This window comes from Budorcas taxicolor, chromosome 16 (genome assembly GCF_023091745.1).
Source record: "Budorcas taxicolor isolate Tak-1 chromosome 16, Takin1.1, whole genome shotgun sequence".
Classification (NCBI taxonomy): domain Eukaryota; kingdom Metazoa; phylum Chordata; class Mammalia; order Artiodactyla; family Bovidae; genus Budorcas; species Budorcas taxicolor.
In genome coordinates this window covers 46,874,584-46,898,695 of record NC_068925.1, presented here as the reverse complement: position 1 = coordinate 46,898,695, position 24,112 = coordinate 46,874,584, and the positions used below count along the sequence as shown (strand labels likewise).

Sequence of the window (24,112 nt, the reverse complement as noted above, 5' to 3'; positions counted from 1 at the left end):
AGGATTGTGGCTCTGTATTTATTCAGAGAAGGAGCCCCAGGGCCAGACTTGGCTCCCTGGCAGAACTCTATTCCCACTTTTCCTGAACTCCTGTCTCTCACGAGCTCCCTGCCAGCGCCCTGAGTGCGCAGGCAGCACTGGCGCCTGACCCGCAGAGGTGCTCTGACAGCGGTGTGTGCGTCTTGAGGGGTAGGGGGGCACCATTGGCCACTTCCTTGCCAGGCTCTTTTTAGCACCCTGGTGGTGAAATGCCACAGTGCCTGACGGGGTCTATAAATTTGCCTGCAGGTTTGGCATTTATGTTTGCCACCTTTCTGAAAATATTTCCCATTGCCACCTGGTTTTTATAATGTCAATATTCTAAGATCTACCTCTCCGTGTTACGTTTTATACACAGTGCCGCTTTCTTTATACCCTAGAGCACATGTGTTTTTCCAGCTTTGCTTTTGGAAATAGTGGTTTTCAAAGAGATGTCGCAGGAGACTTTCTGTTGGCAGTGAAAGAAGTTTTTTGTTTTTTTATTGTGCTTAGGCTATGATTCTTAATTGAAATTCACCTTTAACATTCAAGTTATATTTTTATTACAACTTGAAGTCCATTGTGAGGGATCATTATCTGCAGAGATTCATTTCCTTTGGGAAGGTTCTTCCTCGATGATGTAATTGAAATTCCGGGAGCCGGGAACAAACACCGGTGTCTCATATTTCGAGCTGGTAGCAGAGAAGTCTGCTAGTGTTGGTGTCCAGGAAAATGGAGAACAAGCGCTTTCTCTCTCTATGGGTTGTCTTCCTGCTGGGTTCTCAGCGGGGAATTCTGGACCACCTCTGAACCTCTCAACCAGTAGAATTCCCTAGAAGAAAAGGCAGAGGCAGTGGCTGTCCAAAGGAGTGGGCAGGATTGAAAGGGGACTTGAACCTCTTTCTTATGCCTCACTTTGATCTTTCAGTTTTCCTGCTTGCCTCTCCTCCCTGCTCCTTCCAGGAAAACATCTCCTGTGTTCTCACTGTTCAAGCCGTATGCCAGCCAGGAGCCGAGATAGCCTGTCTGCGTCTGTCTGTCTTGTGTTCTCTAGCAGACTTGATGAGGCTGCGGCCAGGCTGCAAAAGGGCCGCCAGAGTGAGCAGGAGGGGAAGGGTGATTCTTAATCAGCATTCACCACTTTAGGGAAGAAAAGGTGATTTAATTAATTGCCTGATGCCAGTGCTGAGGACTGAGTCTGCAGAAGCTTCTCTAGAGTTGGAGGAAATTATTACAGATTGTACATTCAGTTCTTTTTAGGATAAATACCCAAATCCAGACATCGTATGTTCTGACATGTCTATTATTTATATGCAAATCTGGCTTTCACAAAAGGGTTTCTCGAGAGACCAATGGGTTGGTTTTCCTGCAAGCCCAGAAGGTGACTGTCCATCTGCCTGGCATGTCCCTCTCCTTGGGAGTCCTTAAAATATTTCCCAATGAGGTTGAATTTCACCACTCTTGGCCACACATCCACTGGGGTTGCTGAGCTGGAAAAATTTTCCCTCTTTATAGCCTAATTCCATCACACCTAAGTAAGACTTTGGCATAAATACATAATTGGCACAAAGAGTTTGAGGACTCTTCTTGGAGCTGAAATAAGAGACCTCCGTTCTAATGCTGGGTGGGGAGGGAGCATTTTGGGCTTAATGAAGACTGTCTTTCCTGCCCTCCTTCTTGATGTGGTCATCCTGGATTGCTAAGCACAGCTGTTGGGCAGGGAGGGGTGCATGTCTGCAGACTGCAGCAACAGCCACTGGAGTAAGGAGAACAGTGGCTAGTTAGCCTTTATTGAACATTCACTCTGATCCTGACACTGTGCCAAGGGCTTTGTCCTATTGTCCTGAGGTCCTGGAAGGGTGATGAAGATATGCTACTTTCTAAAGATCATGGTTAAGAAAACGTTGCTCTGGGATCAAACAGACCATATTAAGAGAAGTTCAGCTGTAAGTAACTAAAAGCTCAAAACACTGGTGGCTTAAGTAGGATAGTTTGATTTCCCTGCCTTGAAAAACTTGGCTAAGGAACCCAGAGACAGCATGGCAGCTGGTGGCTGATCAGAGACTCAGGTTCTCATAACCCAGCAGCATCATCCTGATACATGGCTTCTACCTCATGGCACAAGATGGCTGCTTGAGCTCAAGCCATAGTGACTACATTCCAACAGCAAGAAAGGAAAGAACAATAGTTTTTTCTTGTCGCCCATTGACCACAACTCAATTACAACTAGGTCTAACTACAGAAGAGGTGGGGAAAGAAAGTTTTCATTCTAGGTTGCCACATGCCCAACTAAACTTGGGGGTTCCAGTACTCAAGGAAGAAGAGAATGGGTAAAGGGGTGCAGATGGCTGTCTCTGCCATACAGACCTAGATGCAAGGTAGTTGTTTACTTTGGGTAAATTAGGGTCTGTCTTCTGAATATTATGCCTTTATCATAAAACTAGGTAAATACTGGTACTTGATAGAGCTGTTAGGAAAAACACATAAGACAGTCTACATTGTGCAGACTGTGTTGGTCCAGGTGTAAGCAAGTGCTAAAAGGATGGTGAGAATTAGCCAGGTGATGAAGATGATGAGGGTGATGGTGACACTGACGAAGAGGAGGAAGATGGTGATGTTGACGGGAGGAGATTGTTGAGTTTCCACAGTATGCCAACCACTACAAGGGGTGCTAGGTGTGCAGAGGGGAACAGAGATAATCTCTGCCTCTATCCCCCCAGTATAGCAGGGAGTGAACACATCCAGTGATGTTCACAAGACAGAGTAAATTCAGTAGATTAGCGAAAGGAATCTGGGATTCAGGGCTGGTCTCATCTGCTGCCCCCCTCCCCACATGGGCCTGGAAAGAGACAAGAGGCATGGGAAAGCTGCGGCCTCCTTTTGTGGAAACTTCCATGGGAAGATTCCTATGCAGGACATATGGTCACCGGGGACAATATATCAAAAGGTGGGAATGGACACATTCAGGGGTCTATAAACCCCCTTGCAGCACCATGCGTTGCTTCTCACGGAGAGAAAGTGGCCAGTATCCTCTGTGATGGAGGCCCTCAGCTGGTGCAAGTCCTAAGTGTCCAGCTCTGGCTCTTCTTCCCTGTGCTGCAGGCCCTTACACTGTGCAATGATCCACACAAGTGAATGCGTGGGCCGTGGAGAGCCTTTTCTGATTCAGTGCTAATTTTTTAGCCAACAAGTAGCTCAACTGCCTGAAATTTCCCTTTAATTCATTCAAAGTTAAAAGGAGTTCGTACCCATTTAAGCAGCAAGGGCACGCATTAGATAAATCAGTACATCTTTGCCATTTTGTCACTCCTGATTTTTTTGTTAATTTAATTAGGATGGAGATAGTCAAGTCTAGGTGTGCTAAATCACAGACCATAAAGCCCCATCCATCACTGTGCTGTGTGAGCGGGTGTGTGAGCTGGAGGGGCATGGTGTGTGGCTTTGGGTGTGTGGCAGGGACCCTGAACTGCTTTCCCTCCAGTTCCCAGCTGCCCCCCAGCAGACACAGCTGCCTCTCCTCCCCAGACTTCAGACTCCTTTAGTGCAGCTTCTGTCCCCTGCCCCAGGCCTCCAAGGAGGTCTAGGGCCCCCTAGTCTCCTGTGGGAGATGCCCCTCTTCTCAAAGCCTTTCTGAAGACTAGCAATCTGAGGTAAAACCACCTTTTCCAACAGGGCTCCTCCCCTGTGGGGTTCTCACTCCCCAGCACCACTGCCTGCCTCTCCTCCCTTAGAAGCTACTGTCTTTATCTCTGACTCAGGGCCTGATGGGATGTCCCACCACAGCCCCCGCCTCCACCTCCACCAGACCCCATTGTTGTTCAGTCGCTCAGTCATGTCTGACTCTTTGCTGCCCCAGGGACTACAGCACTCCAGGCTTCCCTGTTCATCATCTCCCAGAGCTTACTCAGACTCATGTCCATTGAGTTGGTGATGCCATCCAACCATCTTGTCCTCTGTTGTCCCTTTCTCCTCCTGCCCTTTTCTTCCAGGCCCTAAGTGTGTGGCATTCTGGCCAGAAGGCCATTCCATAGGCTCTCAGGATGGGGTGGCCCCCAGGGCACCTGTCAGCCCAGCTCCCTCATTTATGCAGAATGCTTGGTCCAAGGAGAAGTGGCTGGCGCTGAGCACACCCACAAGCACATTCCACAGCCCTGGGATGGGAGCTGGGGAATGCTGGCCCTGTCAGCCCCCAGCTGTCTCTACACTCTCATTGGAGTCCTGAATCTGTCCTGTGGCTCCTAATGCGGCATCCAGAAGGGCTGAGTGGAGCAGGTGGTGCTGAGATCTTTAGAAATACAACTGATCGCTTCCCAAGCCACAGGGGCACTCTGCCTGTCCCTGCCCCCACCAGTCAGTGCCTCTGTCTGGGGATGGCTCATGGGTCTGGCTGGGGATGGACCCAGGACTCCAAGCTGTGAGCCCTGGCTGCACCTCGTGGGCATCAGGGCCTCCCAGCTTCATTCGGTGCAAATGCCTCCCTGACTGGGACCTTGCCCTCCATCCCCGCCTTACTGTGTCCTGGTCCCTGTTGTCTGTTTGCTATTAACAGGACACTTGATTTTAGTTGGACAGCAGCAAGCAATATTTCCAGAACAAATAAAGCTGCATGGACATTTGCTCTAGGCGTTTTACATTTCAACTTGAATATGTTTATTTCAGCCTTGCTGTTTGAATAGCATCTCCGTGGGGATGTCTGGGATGTGTAGATTTCCTGCTCACATGCCAGTAGTTGAAGTGATGAGAACCAGGCAGGCTGGGGAGGGTCCTGAGGGGCCACTACGCACCCACAAACGGGCGGTGGGAGAAGCTGCCACAGAACGAGGTGCAGCAGGCCCAGGGATACGGGCAGGTGAGGCTGCACCAGCCCCTGGGAGACCCCCCCTCCCCAGGTGCTTGGCCGGGCTATGACCTGGACGTCTGATGCCATACTCACCCCTCCTGTGGTGTTGGCACTCTCAAGGAAACTTTGGGGTGTCCTCTCTACCCCTTCTGCTCCCCCAAAAGCTCAGCTCAGGCTCCACCCTGCCAGCCACTCCATCCACGTCCTGCCTCCTGGCTCCAAGTGCTTCTGACGGCCTGATTGGAAACCTGAGGCTCAGCTGGTGGTTCTGTACCATCCTGTGCACTTTGAGCATCTTTCCATGTGCCCAAGGGGTACATATGACTCCAGGCACCCCTGGCATCACACTACACCTCCCTCTTTACTGTGAGGAAAGGAAACAATTTATGGACTACGGACTAGGAACATGTACACACTTCTGTTCAGTTGTGTCTGACTCTTTGAGACCAGCTCCTCTGTCCACGGATTTCCAAGACAAGAATACTGGAATGAGTTTCCATTTCCTTCTTCAGGGGATCTTCCCAACCCAGGGATCCAACCTGCATCTCCTGCATTGACAGGCGGTTTCTTTACCACTGAGCCACCTGGGAATCCCCAGATTAGGAACAGTTGACGTAAAAACTACTAGTGATCAGGCCTATTCACTGTTCTGTTTATCTTTTTGGTTCTCAGGAAAGGGAAAGAAGAGAAAGAAAAATGGATTTCTCTTTTTTCTTTTTCGCTGCCACATTATCTTGCTACCCATTTGGTTCCCAGTCTCCTTTTGCTGGTGTGTGGCCTCCCAGGTGGTGCTGGTGGTAAAGAATCCTCTTGCCAATGCAGGAGACTCAGGAGACACAAGTTTGATCCCTGGGTTGGGAAGATCCGCTGGAGAAAGAGATGGCAACCCACTGCAGCATTCTTGCCAGGAAAATCCCATGGACATAGGAGCCTGATGGGCTACAGTCCATGCGGTTGCAAAGAGTTGGACACAACTGAGCGTGCGCAAGTGGGTGCGTGTACACTCCTTTGCTGACATCTCCTGAATGTCCAGGTCCCTGGGGACCCTGCCCTTGTCCTCCTCCCTTCCTTCTCCAGGTCTCTATATTCTAACCCTGGGGAATCTCACAGGCTCTCGTGACCGACCCCCACCCCCACCCCCTCACTGAACACCCTCAGACCAGAGCCTCTTAATTCCCAGCCCTCAGCCCACAGCTATCAACACTACCAGGACTGATTTCTTTTTCTCACATAGTGACAGCAACATCACCATCCTCACAGTCCTGAACCAGGAGACATCATTCTCCCCATTTCTCCCCACCCTCACGTTCCAAGTCCAATGCTTATGAAGAATCCCGACTTCTCCTCTCCCAGCTGGTCAGGTTCTGCAAGAGCCAGGCCCGGTCTCTGGGCTCCACAACTACAGCGCCCCCTGCCAGCAGGCTGGGTCCCAGCGCCCTGAACCCTGTCACTGTCACGCCCTCCCAGCCTGGTGGGTAGGGGACTGCGCTCCGACTTCTCAAGGTCTCCTCGCTCCTCTGCTCATCTTCAAGCTAGGAAGCAGCGTCCTTCACCCAAGCACACCATAGAAAGCTGCAAAATAGATTTTTAAATGTGCATGTTCTAGAAATGAGAGTGGGAGATTGGACACAGATGGGTAGGAGGTTATGACGGAAAAGAATTTTGCTTAATCTTGGGATGAAAAATACCCTGATCCTGGCAGAGTCCAGTCAGAAGGAATTTCCAGCAAGATCCGTCTTCCTGCCACCTTCTCTTCAGCACAATTGATCTTTGCTTTTATTGTTTCTCCTCCCTCCTCCTCTCTTGGCTTTTTGGCAGATAATGCTTGGAAAGCCCTTTTCTGTTGTTGGAACCGTTTATGAAGGCTGCCCTCAGAATCCTCGTGGTCTCCCCTCCCAGGGCTGCCTCCTCCGTCCCGGGGGACACGTGTCTGTCTTTGCTTGTGATGTGGGACCTTGGAGGGTTCAGCTCCCAGCCCCACCACTAATCTGGGGCAGATTGCCGCTGGAAAGAGCAGGTTTTTCATCTGGGAAACAGGGACACAGTCCCTTCCCCATAAGGTCCTTGTGACAGTTCAGTGGGATGACACACAGGAGACGTTTAGCTCTAGCAGGTGTGGGGTGTCACGTTGCTCTGTGGTCATCGTTGTTAGGTGAACAGAACTCTCATGTCACAAAATTCAAATGTCCCTGTCATCAGGTGGGAAGGCTTTAACATCCTCTCTCAGGACTTCCCTGGTGGTCCAGTGGTTAAGACGCTGCTCTTCCACTGCAAGGGGCACAGGTTCGATCCCTGGTCGGGGAACTGAAATCTCGTACGCTGTGCAATGTAGCCAAAACATAAAAAATTTAAAAACAAACAAAAACACCCTCTCTCTTCTTGGAGGGAACATCCTGGGAGGGATGGTCCTGGGAAGCTGGAAGCGGAGGTGGCCCAGCCTTAGTTGGAGACACCGTCCTGGGGCCCTGGTGCATGTCCTGGCCTCGGACTTCCCAGTCCAGGGTGCTTGGCCACCGACCTACCTCTCTGGCCGCCATGGCCTGGGGACAGCACCTGGCTCCCGCTGAGGATGCACCTGCTGGTCATGCTCTTCCGGTCACAGCTGGGAGTTCAGCGGAGCATTTGTTGCTTCCAGTTGGCAGTTCCCCTTTCCTGCCTAGAGAAGCCAGGCCCTTGGCTGAGCCAGATGCCCAAAGCATGGGTGGAGGGCCTTGGACCCCTGCACCCACTCTTTTCTGGTTGGGCAGTGTGCCCTGGACCAGGGTTTTTCTCTCTGCCTAGGCCTGCATGTGTGGCCAGGGTGGGGCCGGCGCCAGGCCCAGAGCTTCCCAGCACTGTACAGTGCACTCCTGTGTACACTCCTTCCCATGAGTGAAAGGAGGTGGTGCAGACCAAATGAAGGACAGGAGGGTCAGGACTCTATGGAGCTGCTCAGCCCGTGTTGCACACTTTGGCCTGTTGAGGCTTCCTTGGCATCTACTCTAGTATGAGATGGTTCTTCAGTCTCCTGAAGGAGGAGTTCTCCCCAAGCCTCTTCTCCCCGGCCTGTGGCTCCCGGCTCCATCCTTTTCAGCCTGTCTCTTTGGGGTCACTTCCTTTGCTTCTGATCTCTGCCTGGATTCCCTCCTGCAGTGCCTGCTGGTTCTCTTTGGGTCCCAGAGGGCTCACGTATCCAGACCGTTGCTGTCAGCATATCTAACATGTTCCCTTGGCACCTCTTATAAGCAGCCAGCTCTTTGACCAGAGTGGGGAGAAAGCAGAGAGGAGTGGCTCCCTGGTACCACCTGTCCCAGGCTGAGCAGGAAGGTTAGGTGTGTGGCTCCACCTGAGTGCCTCTGGCTGAGCACCACTGCAGCTTCTCTGCCAATTTGCCCTGGACAAGGTTCCAGTGAGACATGTGTGGGCAATTGGTGGGTGGGTAATCAATTTTACTTAGCATGTGGGGGGTGGTGGGGGGCACGGTGAGAGCCAGGATGGGAAGACCTATGCTCCAGGTGGTGACAGAAGCCCATCACAGTGGTCCAGACAGGAAAGTATGGAATCTAAACACTGGGGAGGGGTTGAGACCAAGGGAAGAGGGGATGCAGGTAGGAGAAACTTGGGGACCTCTCAAGCCTTGGAGAAGACAGGATGCTCAGTCCAGATGGGAGGAGTCAGGGCGGGGTCAGTCGAGGTCAGTCGAGGGGATCCACATCAGCAGGGGTCTTGCTTTCCAAGTCCAGGGAACTAATTTAGCACACAGGCACTGCTGATCACCGTCCACTGTTTCAGCATCTGCGTAACTTTTGTAGACCTACCTACTGCCTGGCCTGCAGGCCTGAATTAGGGACTCACTCACCTTTACCTGCCTCTTACCTGTGGGGCAGCTCTGGCAGAGCCAAAAGTCTGAGGATAGTACAGTGCTGGTCCCTTCCCACCCCTCCCCCATGCACTGAGGACTCTGCAGGTGGGCCGCCTAGCCCCACGTTCCACACCAGCCTCCTCCTGGCATTCCACCTGGATCCACGTGGTGGGTGTCACTCCTTGTGTGACACACACCATGGCCGTCCATGGAGCCAGCAGCAGGAGCAGGTACCAGCTTTGGGAAGCAGACAGACTGAGGCTCTGAGAACGACGCTGCTCCTCACTAGCCTTGGGACACTGCAGATGGTTTCTGTTCTCTGGGCCTCAGTTCCCCTCTGTATAAAATGGAAGTGATAATAATGCCTGTGCCACTGATTACTCTCTAGACATTGTTTTAATGTGCTTCCAAGTTCTGTTTTAATCAGGCACCATAGGTCATGCAGACACAGAAATGACTGTGGTAGAGAAGCTTGTACTCCTGGGCACCTAGAATCGGGATGCAGTGTAGGTCCATGTGGGGAAGCACCAGGGCTGGTCAGAAGAATGGAGCAGGATGAAACTGTGGACAAGAGCCTTTACTATGCTTTCCACTGGAAGGCATCAGTGAGGCAGTGTAAGCAGGCGTAGGATTGGCCAGTTTGAGTAATTTCAGTGGACTCTGGGTGGAGGACTGTCCAAGCTGTCTGGTGCTGACCCTGGGATGATTAAGGCAAAGGAGTATTGCTTCCTGGAGCGAGAGAGAGGAAGTGGTTCTCAGGATGGGCCCTGGACTGGTTGGTTTGCATATGAAAAGCACACTCCTGTGCTAGACAAGAATTAGCTAGACCTGGAGGGGCAAGTCCCTCCTGTGTTAGGTCATTAGGGACCCAGGTGCCAGAGCCTCAAGAATACAGAAAATAAGAAAGCATAGTTAACATAGACACCCATCCATGACAAGTTCCTGGCAGGGGCACCACTCTGGTACTGGTGAACACTCAGTACCAAAGAAAGAATGAGGGATGACTGTAAACCAACCTCCACCCCCACCACCAAGTTTATAAAGAAAAAGAGCAAATCTTCCTCACAAGATCCTGTTAGGAATGAGGATCTTCCTGCAGCCTGGCGGCGTCATATACTGCAGTCAAGAACCTCTGTCTGGGCTGGGTCTGGGTCAGACATCTCAACACTGCCTGGGCTGCCAGGATGGAGTGGCCATTCCTCTTGAGATGGTCACTTCTGGGCTCCCCCATGGGAAGGAGCTGGGTGGCATGTCCAGCTGGTTCCCTGGTGCTGAGGATAGTTTCCTGCATTCAAGTATCTAGATGTTTCATGGAACCTTTTACTCAGAGCACATAGGCACACCTTTAGCTCATCCTTGGCAGTCCCTAAGTTATTTTATTATACCCTTTATACAGATAAGGAAACTGCTGCTCAGAAAGACCCCTGCCCCAAGTCACATGGCCTGGAAATTCTTGGTTTCCTGCATATCTCAAGATACAATAAACCACCACCACCCCCCTGCCCTTTTGTTTAGTCCTGAGAGCTTTAGTACACGCATGGAGCCTTGTCATCACCACCACAATCAAGACATAGAGCTTTGGGACTTCCCTGATGGTCCAGTGGTTAAGAATCTGCCTTTCAAAGCAGAGGACATGGGTTCAATCCCTGGTCAGGGAATGAAGATCCCACAAAGGCCTGCAAGCTACAACTACTGAGCCCACAGGCTTCAGAGCACACCACAACTCCAGAGAAGTTGGGCTGAAGAAGGTGGGCTTCCAGAGAAGCCAAAGTGTATCAACTAAGACCCTACAGAGCGAAAATAAAATATATTTTTTAAAACAGAAATTACAAAACCCTGATTTTGTACAAAAAAGGCAGTTAAGAATCTGGGGATTAAAAAAAGAGAAATAGAACCTTTTCATCACCTCAGGAAATGTCCCTGAGTCTCAAGCCCTCCCCACATCCCAATCCCTGAAATATTTAAAGTCCCCATAGCATTGCCTCTTCCAGAGCCCCTTATGAAGGAACCATACGGAACATAGCCTTCTGAGTGTGGCTTCTTCCACTGAACATAATGATTGTGAGTCTCATACACGTGGTTGCGTGTATCAACAGTTGATTCCTTTGTATTATAAGCGATAGGTATTCCGTGGTGCAGATACACAGCAGTTCATTAATCCATTTGCCTGTTGAAGGATATCTGAGCAGTTTCTAGTTTGGGGCTGTTACAAGTAAGGGGCTATAAGCAGCCATATACAGGTTTTTGTGTAAACATAAGTTTTTATTTCTCTAGGGTAAATTCCTAGGAGTGAAATTGCTGGGTCATCTGGTAAATTTGTTTAACTTTCTAAGAAACAGCCAAACTGTTTCCCCAAAAGATTGCCATTTCACTTGTCCATCAGCAGTGTACCAGAGTTCTGGTTTCTCCATATCCTTGCCAGCATTTGGTATTGTCATTTTTTGAGTGATTCTAATAGATATTTGGTAGTTAGTATATGATTGTGATTTTAATTTGTATTTCCCTAATGACCAGTGAAGGGGCTTCCCTGGTGGCTAGGTGGTAAAGAATCTGCCTGCCAGTGCAGGAGATTTGGCTTCTATCCCTGGCTCAGAATGATATCCTGGAGAAGGAAAAGGTAACCCACTCTGGTATTCTTGCTTGGGAAATCCCATGGACAGAAGAGCCTGGTGGGTTACAGTCCATGGTGGGTTACAGGCTGCAAAAGAGTCGGACACGAAAACAACAACAGTGATTAATGATGTTGAGCATCTTTTCTTGAGCTTATTGGCCATACATATACCTACTTGGCGGAGAAGGCAATGGCACCCCACTCCAGTACTCTTGCCTGGAAAATGCCATGGGCAGAGGAGCCTGGTAGGCTGCAGTCCATGGGATCGCTAAGAGTTGGACACGACTGAGTGGCTTCAATTTCACTTTTCACTTTCATGCATTGGAGAAAGAAATGGCAACCCACTCCAGTGTTCTTGCCTGGAGAATCCCAGGGACGGGGGAGCTTGGTGGGCTGCCATCTATGGGGTTGCATAGAGTCGGACACGACTGAAGCGACTTAGCAGCAGCAGCAGCAGCATACCTACTTGGAAGATGTCTGTTCAAATTATTATTGCCCATTTTTCCATGGGTTGTTTGCTTTCTTATTTTTTCTAACTAATGAGTTTTGAGAGTTCCTTATACTTTCTTTTTTTAAAAAAATTTTAATATAAATTTATTTATTTTAATTGGAGGCTAATTACTTTACAATATTGTATTGGTTTTGCCATACATCAACATGAATCTGCCACGGGTGTACACGTGTTCCCCATCCTGAACCCCCCTCCCACCTCCCTCCCGATACCATCCCTCTGGGTCATCCCAGTACACCAGCCCTGAGCATCTTGTATCATGCATCAAACCTGGACTGGCAATTCATTTCACATATGATATTATATATGTTTCAATGCCATTCTCCCAAATCATCCCACCCTCTCCCTCTCCCACAGAGTCCAAAAGACTGTTCTATACATCTATGTCTCTTTTGCTATCTCGCATACAGGGTTATCATTACCATCTTTCTAAATTCCATATATATGCATTAGTATACTATATTGGTGTTTTTCTTTCTGGCGTACTTCACTCTGTATAATAGGCTCCAGTTTCATCCACCTCATTAGAACTGATTCAAATGTATTCTTTTTAATGGCTGAGTAATATTCCATTGTGTATATGTACCACAGCTTTCTTATCCATTCGTCTGCTGATGGACATCTAGGTTGCTTCCATGTCCTGGCTATTATAAACAGTGCTGCGATGAACACTGGGGTACACGTGTCTCTTTCAATTCTGGTTTCCTCGGTGTGTATGCCCAGCAGTGGGATTGCTGGGTTGTATGGCAGTTCTATTTCCAGTTTTTTAAGGAATCTCCACATTGTTCTCCATAGTGGCTGTACTAGTTTGCATTCCCACCAACAGTGTAAGAGGGTTCCCTTTTCTCCACACCCTCTCCAGCATTTATTGCTTGTAGACTTTTGGATCGCAGCCATTCTGACTGGTGTGAAATGGTACCTCCTTGTGGTTTTGATTTGCATTTCTCTAATAATGAGTGATGTTGAGCATCTTTTCATGTGTTTGTTAGCCATCTGTATGTCTTCTTTGGAGAAATGTCTGGTTAGTTCTTTGGCCCATTTTTTTTATTGGGTCGTTTATTTTTCTGGAATTGAGCTGCAGGAGTTGCTTGTATATTTTTGAGATTAATTCTTTGTCAGTTGCTTCATTTTCTATCATTTTCTCCACTCTGAAGGCTGTCTTTTCACCTTGCTTATAGTTTCCTTTGTTGTGCAGAAGCTTTTAATTTTAATTAAGTCCCATTTGTTTATTTTTGCTTTTATTTCCAATATTCTAGGAGGTGGGTCATAGAGGATCCTGCTGTGATTTATGTAGGAGAGTGTTTTGCCTATGTTCTCCTGTAGGAGTTTTATAGTTTCTGGTCTTACATTTAGATCTTTAATCCATTTTGAGTTTATTTTTGTGTATGGTGTTAGAAAGTGTTCTAGTTTCATTCTTTCACAAGTGGTTGACCAGTTTTCCCAGCACCACTTGTTAAACAGATTGTCTTTTCTCCATTGTATATTCTTGCCTCCTTTGTCAAAGATAAGGTGTCCATAGGTGCGTGGATTTATCTCTGGGCTTTCTATTTTGTTCCATTGATCTATATTTCTTTCTTTGTGCCGGTACCATACTGTCTTGATGACTGTGGCTTTGTAGTAGAGCCTGAAGTCAGGCAGGTTAATTCCTCCAGTTCCATTCTTCTTTCTCAAGATTGCTTTGGCTCTTCAAGGTTTTTTGTATTTCCATACAAATTGTGAAATTGTTTCTTCTAGCTCTGTGAAAAATGCTGTTGGTAGCTTGATAGGGATTGCATTGAATCTATAGATTGCTTTGGGTAGTATACTCATTTTCACTATATTGATTCTTCTGATCCATGAACACGGTGTAATTCTCCATCTATTAATGTCCTCTTTGATTTCTTTCACCAGTGTTTTATAGTTTTCTATATATGGGTCTTTAGTTTCTTTAGGTAGATATATTCCTAAGTATTTTATTCTTTTCATTGCAATGGTGAATGGAATTGTTTCCTTAATTTCTCTTTCTGTTTTCTCATTATTAGTGTATAGGAATGCAAGGGATTTCTGTGTGTTGATTTTATATCCTGAAACTTTACTATATTCATTGATTAGCTCTAGTAATTTTCTGGTGGAGTCTTTAGGGTTTTCTATGTAGAGGATCATGTCATCTGCAAACAGTGAAAGTTTTACTTCTTCTTTTCCAATTTGGATTCCTGTTATTTCCTTTTCTGCTCTGATTTCTGTGGCCAAAACTTCCAGAACTATGTTGAATAGTAGTGGTGAAAGTGGGCACCCTTGTCTTGTTCCTGACTTTAGGGGAAATGCTTTCAATTTTTCACCATTGAGGATAATATTTGCTGTGGGTTTCTCATATATAGCTTTTATTATGTTGAGGTGTGTCCCTTCTATTCCTGCTTCCTGGAGAGTTTTTATCATAAATGGATGTTAAATTTTGTCAAAGGCTTTCTCTGCATCTATTGAGATAATCATATGGTTTTTATTTTTCAGTTTGTTAATGTGGTGTATTACATTGATTGATTTGTGGATATTGGAGAATCCTTGCATCCCTGGGATAAAGCCCACTTGGTCATGATGTATGATCTTTTAAATGTGTTGTTGGATTCTGACTGCTAGAATTTTGTTAAGGATTTTTGCATCTATGTTCATCAGTGATATTGGCCTGTAAGTTTCTTTTTTTGTGGCATCTTTGTCAGGTTTGGGTATTAGGGTGATGGTGGCCTCATAGAATGAGTTTGGAAGTTTACCTTCCTCTGCAATTTTTTGGAAGAGTTTGAGTAGGATACGTGTTAGCTCTTCTCTAAATTTTTGCTAGAATTCAGCTGTGAAGCCATCTGGACCTGGGCTTTTGTTTGCTGGAAGATTTCTGATTACACTTTCAATTTCTGTGCTTGTGATGGGTCTGTTAAGATTTTCTATTTCTTCCTGGTTCAGTTTTGGAAAGTTGTACTTTTCTAAGAATTTGTCCATTTCTTCCAAGTAGTCCATTTTATTGGCATAAATTGCTGATAGTAGTCTCTTATGATCCTTTGTATTTCTGTGCTGTCTGCTGTAATCTCTCCATTTTCATTTTTAATTTCATTGATTTGATTTTTCTCCCTTTGTTTGCTGATGAGTCTGGCTAATGGTTTGTCATTTTATATATCCTCTCAAAGAACCAACTTTTGGCTTTGTTGATTTTTGCTATGGTCTCTTTTGTTTCTTTTGCACTTATTTCTGCCCTAATTTTTAAGATTTCTTTCCTTCTACTAACCCTGGGGTTCTTCATTTCTTCCTTTTCTAGTTGCTTTAGGTGTAGAGTTAGGTTATTTCTTTGACTTTTTTCTTGTTTCTTAAGGTATGCCTGTATTGCTATGAACCTTCCCTTTAGCACTGCTTTTACAGTGTCCCACAGGTTTTGGGTTGTTGTGTTTTCATTTTCATTTGTTTCTATGCATATTTTGATTTCTTCTGTGATTTGTTGGTTATTCAGCAGCGTGTTGTTCAGCCTCCATATGTTGGAATTTTTAATAGTTTTTCTCCTGTAATTGAGATCTAATCTTACTGCATTGTGGTCAGAAAAGATGCTTGGAATGATTTCAATTTTTTTGAATTTACCGAGGCTAGATTTTTGGCCTAGGATGTGATCTATCCTGGAGAAGCTTCCATGTGCACTTGAGAAAAAGGTGATATTCATTGTTTTGGGGTGAAATGTCCTATAGATATCAATTAGGTCTAACTGGTTTATTGTATCATATAAAGTTTGTGTTTCCTTGTTAATTTTCTGTTTAGTTGATCTATCCATAGGTGTGAAGTGTGGTATTAAAGTCTCCCACAATTATTGTGTTATTGTTAATTTCCCCTTCCATACTTGTTAGCATTTGTCTTACATATTGTGGTGCTCCTATGTTGGGTGCATACATATTTATAATTGTTATATCTTCTTCTTGGATTGATCCTTTGATCATTATGTAGTTCCTTTGTCTCTTTTCACAGCCTTTGTTTTAAAGTCTATTTTATCTGATATGAGTATTGCTACTCCTGGTTTCTTTTCGTCTCTATTTGCATGGAATATCTTTTTCCAGCCCTTCACTTTCAGTCTGTATGTGTCCCTTGTTTTGAGGTGGGTCTCTTGTAGACAACATATATAGGGGTCTTGTTTTTGTATCCATTCAGCCAGTCTTTGTCTTTTGGTTGGGGCATTCAACCCATTTACGTTTAAGGTAATTATTGATAAGTATGATCCCGTTGCCATTTACTTATTGTTTTGGGTTCGAGTTTATACACCCTTTTTGTGTTTCCTGTCTAGGGAAGATCCTTTAGCATTTGGTGGAGAGCTGGTTTGATGGTGCTGAATTCTCTCAGCTTTTGCTTGTCTGTAAAGCTTTTGATTTCTCCTTCATATTTGAATGAGATCCTTGCTGGGTATAGTAATCTGGGCTGTAGGTTATTTTCTTTCATCACATTAAGTATGTCCTGCCATTCCCTCCTGGCCTGAAGAGTTTCTATTGAAAGATCAGCTGTTATCCTTATGGGAATGCCCTTGTGTGTTATTTGTTGTTTTTCCCTTGCTGCTTTTAATATTTGTTCTTCCTGTTTGATCTTTATTAATTTGATTAATATGCATCTTGGGGTGTTTCATCTTGGGTTTATCCTGTGTGGGACTCTCTGGGTTTCTTGGACTCGGGTGATTATTTCCTTCCCCATTTTAGGGAAATTTTCAACTATTATCTCCTCAAGTATTTTCTCACAGTCTTTCTTTTTGTCATTTTCTTCTGGGACTCCTATGATTCAAATGTTGGGGCGTTTAACATTGTCACAGAGGTCTCTGAGATTGTCCTCATTTCTTTTAATTCATTTTTCTTTTTTCCTCTCTGATTCATTTATTTCTACCATTCTATCTTCTACCTCACCAATCCTAGTCTTCTGCCTCAATTATTCTACTATTTGTTCCCTCCAGAGTGTTTTTTATCTCATTTATTGCATTATTCATTATATATTGACTCTTTTTGTTTCTTTTAGGTTCTTGTTAAACCTTTCTTGCATCTTCTTCATCCTTGTCTCCAGGCTATTTATCTGTGATTCCATTTTGTTTTCAGGATTTTGGATCATTTTCACTATCATTATTTGGAATTCTTTATCAGGTAGATTCCCTATCTCTTCCTCTTTTGTTTGGTTTGGTGGGCATTTTTCCTGTTCCTTTACCTGCTGGGTATTCCTCTGTCTCTTCATCTTGTTTATATTGCTGTGTTTGGGGTGGCCTTTCTGTATTCTGGCATTTTGTGGAGTTCTCTTTATTGCGGAGTTTCCTCACTGTGGGTGGGGTTGTACAGCTGGCTTGTCAAGGTTTCCTGGTTAGGGAAGCTTGTGTCGGTGTTCTGGTGGGTGGAGCTGGATTTCTTCTCTATGGAGTGCAATGAAGTGTCCAGTAATGAGTTATGAGATGTCAGTGGGTTTGGAGTGACTTTGGGCAGCCTGTATATTGAAGCTCAGGGCTATGTTCCTGTGTTGATGGAGAATTTGCATGGTATGTCTTGCTCTGAACTTGTTGGCCCTTGGGTAGTGCTTGGTTTCAGTGTGTATGGAGGTGTTTGATGAGCTCTTGTCGATTAATGAACTCTGGAGTCAGAAGTTTTCTGGTGTTCTCAGGATTTGGACGTAAGCCTCCTGCTTCTGGTATTCAGTCTTATTTTTACAGTAGGCTCAAGACTTCTCCATCTGCAGGGCTGCAAAGGAGACACAGATGTAAAGAACAGACCCCTGGACTGAGCTGGAGAAGGCGAGGGTGAGAGTTCCTTATACCTTCTAGCTACAAGTCCTTGATCATATATGTGATTTGCAAATATTTTCTCCTAGTCTGTGTCTTATTTTACTCTTTTAACAATGTCTTTCAAAGAACAGATGTTCATTCTTATTTTTGATGAAGTCAAATTTATCAACTTGTTCTTTTATGGATCATGCTTGTGAAATCTTATTGAAGCTGTCTTTGCCTCACTTGAGATCACAAGAATTTTCTTTGCTTTTACTAGTTTGGGGTTTTATGTCTATGATCTATTTTGCATTAATATTTGTATGCAGTATGAGGTATGGGCCAGAGTTTTTTCTTTTTGCTTATAGATATCCAGTTTTTCCAGCACCTTTTATTGAAATGATTGTCCTTTCCCCATTGAATTGCCTCTGTACTCTTGTTGAAAATCAATTGACCATATATGGATACTTCTAATTCTGAACTCTACTTATTGATATCTGTACTTTTGCCAGTTCCATGCTGTCTTGATTACTGTGGTTTTAGAGTAAGTCTTGAAATTAGGTAGTGTGTGTCTTCCAATTTCATTCTTCTTTTTCAAAATTGCTTCAACAATTCCATTTCCTTTGTGTTTCCATAGAAATTTTAGAATCAGTTTGTCGATTTCTCCAAAATGAAAATCCTGCTGGGAACTTGATTGAGATTGCATTGAATCTATAGATTTATTTGGAAAGAATTAGCATCTTAACACTACTAAAATAGTCAGTAGATGTAGAATTGTAGTCCAATTCATCAGCATGGACTATGTCTCCAATGATTTAGGTCTTTTCTGATTTCTTTCACCGTTTTTTTTTGTAGTTTTCAGCATATAAATCACATATTTTGCTGGGTTTATTCCTAATGTTTGGGTATATTTTTGTTGCTATCATAAATGATACTGATTTTTTTACCCATTTCTAGGTGTGCATTGCCTTCGTGTAGAAATGTGATTGATTTCTGGTTGTTGTGTACTGGGCTGAGTTCAGTTCTTTCTGGCTCCATGCGCAGTGTCCCCACCCCACCCAGATTGTTTCCTTGGCACCAGGAGCAGAGCCTGAAGCTGAGTCCCTTGGTTATCACTCTGACACCTGACTCTGAGTCACCAGCCTCTGGCTGTAGTTCTCCACTCTCTAAAACAAGGATGGAGCCACCTGCTCCCCTGTTGTTCCCAGGAGCATTAAAGATGAGGGACTAAGGTGGCAGGGGCCTCAGCTCTTGGGCATGAGTGGTCTCACGTGGTTGAGATCAAGTTGTTTTCATGTCTTCCTCTAATCCAGCTGTTATTATTTGCATCTCAGAGGGCGTAGGTGTGTGGGAGTGAATACAGTTGCCTCCAGCCACTCTTTCAGGCAGGCTCAGACCATGGGGGGACTCCTTTGCTTGTGCCCTGCCCCCACGAGGGCACCCTCTCTATCACCTTTCTCTCCTGCCCACCCAGAGACCCTGGGAGCCCTCCCTCCTCACCATCCACCATAGTAGGTGATCACCAGCACCTGTCAGCCTCCCAGCAGCAGTTGACCACTGATGCGCCGTCCTCGTTGGGGTTGGTGATCCATCCTGTACTCCAAACCATAGGCACTAGGACATCGGATTCCTTTCTAAGGTCACAGTCCCATCAGCTGCCCTGGTCAGGGTGGGGGCTCAGCTGTGCTGAATGATGCCCTGCTTCTCCTGGGGTTCTCAGCTTCCCCTTCCTCTTCTTTCTGTGAGGTTTGAAGTAGGCTTGGGAGGATCTTTCGCTAGACTTGCAGTGAGCATCAATGTGAAGAGCATGGGGAATGAGAACTGGGGGAGTTGGGGTGCTGCTCACGACCTCATTGTTAAAACTGGATAAGAAGTGAAGTCCAGAACCCATCACACCAACCTTGCAAGTGGTCCCATCAGTCGCCCAGTGGCCCCTCACTCAGACGGCACCTTTGCCTGGACCCTGTCAGTAGGAAATGTTCTCAAAGCATCGTCTATCATGGGAATGAAGCCGGCGAACTAGCATCCATTCATGATTCTTTCATTCACAAAATAGTCCCCGGCACAGAGTAAGTGCTTAGAGAATAAATGAATAGGTGAGTGACCACGTGTTTTGTGCCAGGTACTATGCTAGGTATTGGCGATACTAAGATGAATGGTAAGTAGTATTAATTATGCAGAAGCTCATAACCTAGTGAGGGAGGCAGATGCAAAAGTAGCAGTGTGGATAAGCCTAATGGTAAAGATCTCTGTAGGTGGTCATAGGGAGGATAGGGGAGAGGAAAGTTCCTCAGGAAGACTTCCTGGAGGAGGTGACACTAGGTCTTTAAGGATGAATGGGAGCTGGTCATGACCCCAAAGCTCTGGTACTGCAGTCATCTGGCCAGACCCTTATGCTCCCAGAGGCCTCTGGGTAAGGGTGACAGCTCCTAGTCACAAGCAGATGATGACATAAGGGCAGTGGGGGCAAGGCTCCCTGTCACAGTGTTTAGGTCAAGCTGCCACCTGGGCTGCAAGTCAGCCTTGATGAGGATGGTGTTTGCTTCTCTGGTTTAGGAAATAAGCTCCAGCTCACAAGCCCATGAGGCTCTTCCTCCCTTCTCCCCATGACCTGGGCACTCTGGGTTCCTCCCCAGCCCTAGGCCACTCCACCATTGACCCCTCCACCTGGGCCTATTGCCATCTGCCCTAACCATGGTCAGACCTGCCTCCACACTGTGCTGACCAGGGCTGCCCCTCCAACAGCCCCAGGGTCCCAGCCTCCCCAGAAGCCCCGGGCACATTCACTGACCTTCCTGCTGCAGCTCTGCCCTGGCTTTTCCAAAGAGGGTCTGGGCAGGATAGACCTGTGGACACCTTCTGGGCCCAGCCAGGCTGTGAGTCACTAACTCTATCCTGTCCTGGCCATCAGCAGGCCCTCCAGGCAGACTTTCAAAAGCTGCCTGAACAAAGCAGCATTTCTAACTCTGCAGCAACAAACTTGTCTTCCCATTAAGCCTGGCCTCTCTTGCCAAGTGGTCACAGGGCATGAGAGCTGTGCACCAGACAAGGTTTTTTCCAAGGACTGCACCCTCCCAGCGCTGCTCCTGGCTTGGGGTATCTGAACTCCTGGCTCTTACCCTGTCCCCAGGTCCTCGGGTGAACCCAAGATGGGTTTTCCTGGGATGTCGAGGTAAGGACAGGACTGTGAGCTGTGTACCCACTCAGCCTTGACCCAGGGGCTTCTCATCACCAGCAGTGTCTGAGCCAGACCAGTGGGACAAGCTAAAAATGTCTTCTTGATGTTTTTAATTTAATTTTAAATAATTAATTGTTAATTATTATCAATAAATATATGTTGCTTATTAATAAATAATTTATTGTTAAATATTTATTAATAAATGAATTGTTAATTAATTTATTGATAAATTGTGACTGCTGTCACAAGTTATCAAAAGTGTAATGGCTTAAAACCACACATACTTACTATCTCAGAGTTGTGGAAGTCAGATGTCTGATATGGATCTCACTGGGCTAAACTCTCAGTGGGCTGAAGTGTGGACAGGATGGGAGGCTCCAGAGGAAACTCCTTATCTTTTCCAGCTTCTGGAGGTGCCCACAGTCCTTGGCTCATGGCCCCTTCCTCCATCCTCACAGCCACCAGTGTTGTATCTCTCTGACCCTTCTCTCTTCAGAGAGTTTTGTTGTTGTTGTTGTTTGTATATTTGTCTGTTGTTTTCAGGTTTGTTTGTTTGTTTGTTTTGTCTTATCACATGGCATGTGGGATCTTATGATCCCCAGCCAGGGTTTGAACCTGGGCCCCCTGCAGTGGAAGCGCGGAGTCCTAACCTCTGGACCACCAGGGACGTCCCTCTCTGGTTCTTCTTTTGTAGTCACAGCTCCCTCTCATCTCAGCATGGTAGGGTCTCTGTTTTTAAAGATGCATGAGATTATCTGGGGCTCTCCTGGATGACCTAGGATAACCGTCCCATCTTAGGGACCTTAACTCTGTTCCCACCTGCTGAGGCCCTTCTGCCAGGAAGTACGTAGTCATGGGTTCTAGGGACTAGGATGTGGGCATTTTTAGATGGTCACTGTTCGGCCAGCACATTCACGTATTCATATGGCTCAAAATTCAAAGTGACGTTTTATAGAAAGGTATGTGTTGCAACCTGTATTGATTTTATTGTATTATTCCAACATTTCTATGCACAGCTGCAAGTATATATGCTTGTGCTCAGTTGCTTTGTCAGAAATGATGCTTTGTGGCCCCATGGACTGTAGCCTGCCAGGCTCTCTGCCCATGGAATTTTCCAGGCAAGAATACTGGAGTAGGTTGCTGTTTCCTACTCCAAGGGATGTTCCCAACCCAGGGATGGAACTTGCGTCTCTTGTGTCTCCTGCATTGGCAGGCGGGTTCATTACCATCAGCGCCACCTGGGAAGCCCGTGTATACTTACTTTCCTACTTTCTTACACTTCTTGCCCATTTATTTATTCACCATGATGGACCTGTGGTTTATCATTTAATGATGAATCCCAGAAAACATTTTCCATGGTACATAGAGAATTTCCTTGTTCTTTTTTTCCCCTTTTAATTCTTTCTAATGCAACATAATACTCTAGTGTGTACAGGTACCATAAGTATTATTGTTTCTAATATTTTGCTGTAAGAAACATTATTTCAGGGACTACTTCTCTGCATGTGTCATTTTGTACTCTGAATATATCTGAAGAATAAATTCCAGAAACGGGCTTGCTGGGTCAGAGGGTAATGACTCATTTGTAATTTTTCTCTTCAATAATTGCGATTGATCTTGCTCCGTCTTCTATATTTCTGTTCTCACATATTTCTGTCTCCTTTATCTATCTTAGAATGAGCAAGAGAATTACAGTCTTCTGTCATTAGTGTGTTTCTACTTTTCCACTCATCTTCTTTAATTTCCACTTTATTAAGGTTGCTGTTTTTTCAATTTGGTCTCTAACAGTTGTATCTTCACTGGGAATGGCAGCCTTTAACATCATAAAGTGTCTCTTTGGCCTCATTTTTTGCTCATTGACCTGACGCCTACCTTAACTGATGTCGTGGTTTTGACCTGTCTTCATCTCACTTCTCCCCAGTACCCCTGCACTCTGGCCCAGTCTGTGGCTCTACTGGCCCATGGGCACATCCCAGCCTGGTTTCTGACCCCATCCTCAGGTTGCTCCTTCCCCTGTTGCCTTTGCTGTGTGGCTGTTACCCTTCTACTTATGCCTCTCCAAAGGGCACCTGCAACACCCCCCATGGCACTCTGAGCAATTCCACGTGGATTTAGAGACTGGCTTCCAACATCCCCTGGCATAGATGACTCTTCTGGTTTCCCCAGAGGATGGTGGGCACCCTGGGGCAGCGACAGCCCTCTGTCTGTTCACCCACGAGGTCGGCCTGCTGCTGGGCATGAAGCTGATGGAGAACAAGAGCTCTCGGACTGGAAGTGCCACAGCACCGTCTGTGTTGTCTGATTGGGGGACATCTGTGCTGGAGGGTGTCCAGGGACCCCATCCTGGACTGAGGGCCCTGGCTCCCCATGGGGTCTCCCAGGAGTCTTGCTAAGGGTTTCCCATTGGAAGTATAGGGCCACTCTTAGCCACCAGCCCCCTCCTCACAGCCTTCTGTTCCTTTGGAAAACAATTTAAAACACATTTTGAAAGAGTCCATTCCTGCAGAACAAGGAGATTAATATAAGCAATTTCAGGTCTCTGTAACCAGGCTGGAGTATGAAGCCTCCTTCCTTAATGATCAGCATAAAGTAAAAGTCTTTTTAGTACAATAATAATTTATCTGTTAATTTTACAATTGAGCTGAGGTAAAAATATCCTAAAGATGGGGCAGCATTGAGCTTCATCAGTTCAGTTCAGTCGCTCCGTTGTGTCCGACTCTTTGCAACCCTGTCGACTGCAGCATGCCAGGCTTCCCTGTCCATCACCAACTCCAGAAGCTTGGTCAAACTCATGTCCATCAAGTCGGTGATGCCATCCAACCATCTCATCCTCTGTCATCCCCTTCTCCTGCTGCCTTCAATCTTTCCCAACATCAGGGTATTTTCCAGTAAGTCAGCTCTTGGCATCAGGTGGACAAAATATTGGAGCTTCAGCTTCAGCATCAGTCCTTCCAATGAATATTCAGCACTGATTTCCTTCAGGGCTTCCTTGACAGCTCAGTTGGTAAAGAATCCGCCTGCAATGACTGGTCTGATCTTGCAAAGGACTCTCAAGAGTCTTCTCCAACAGTACAGTTTAAAAGCATCAATTATTTGGTGCTCAGCTTTCTTTATGGTCCAACTCTCACATCCATACACGACTACTGGAAAAACCATAGCTTTGACTAGACTGACCTTTGTCAAAAAGTAATGTGTCTGCTTTTTAAAATGCTGTCTAGGTTGGTCATAGCTTTTCTTCCAAGGAGCAAGTGTCTTTTAATTTCATTACTGAAGTCACTATCTGCAGTGATTTTGGAGCCCAAGTCTGTCACTGTTTCCATTGCTTCCCATCAATTTGCCATGAAGTGATGGGACCAGATGCTATGATCTTAGTTTTCTGAATGTTAAG

The 24,112-nt window shown here is 46.0% G+C and overlaps 1 protein-coding gene and 2 non-coding genes across 3 annotated transcripts in view; 2 read left to right on the top strand and 1 right to left on the bottom strand.

Annotated features, from left to right (window-relative positions):
• CAMTA1 (calmodulin binding transcription activator 1) overlaps positions 1-24,112 on the top strand; it is a 967,024-nt gene that overhangs the window by 608,146 nt on the left and 334,766 nt on the right. The window lies entirely within an intron of this gene.
• TRNAG-UCC (transfer RNA glycine (anticodon UCC)) lies at positions 7,090-7,162 on the top strand. Its single transcript has one exon. It is a non-coding gene; the product is annotated as a tRNA-Gly (tRNA).
• TRNAG-UCC (transfer RNA glycine (anticodon UCC)) lies at positions 21,319-21,391 on the bottom strand. Its single transcript has one exon. It is a non-coding gene; the product is annotated as a tRNA-Gly (tRNA).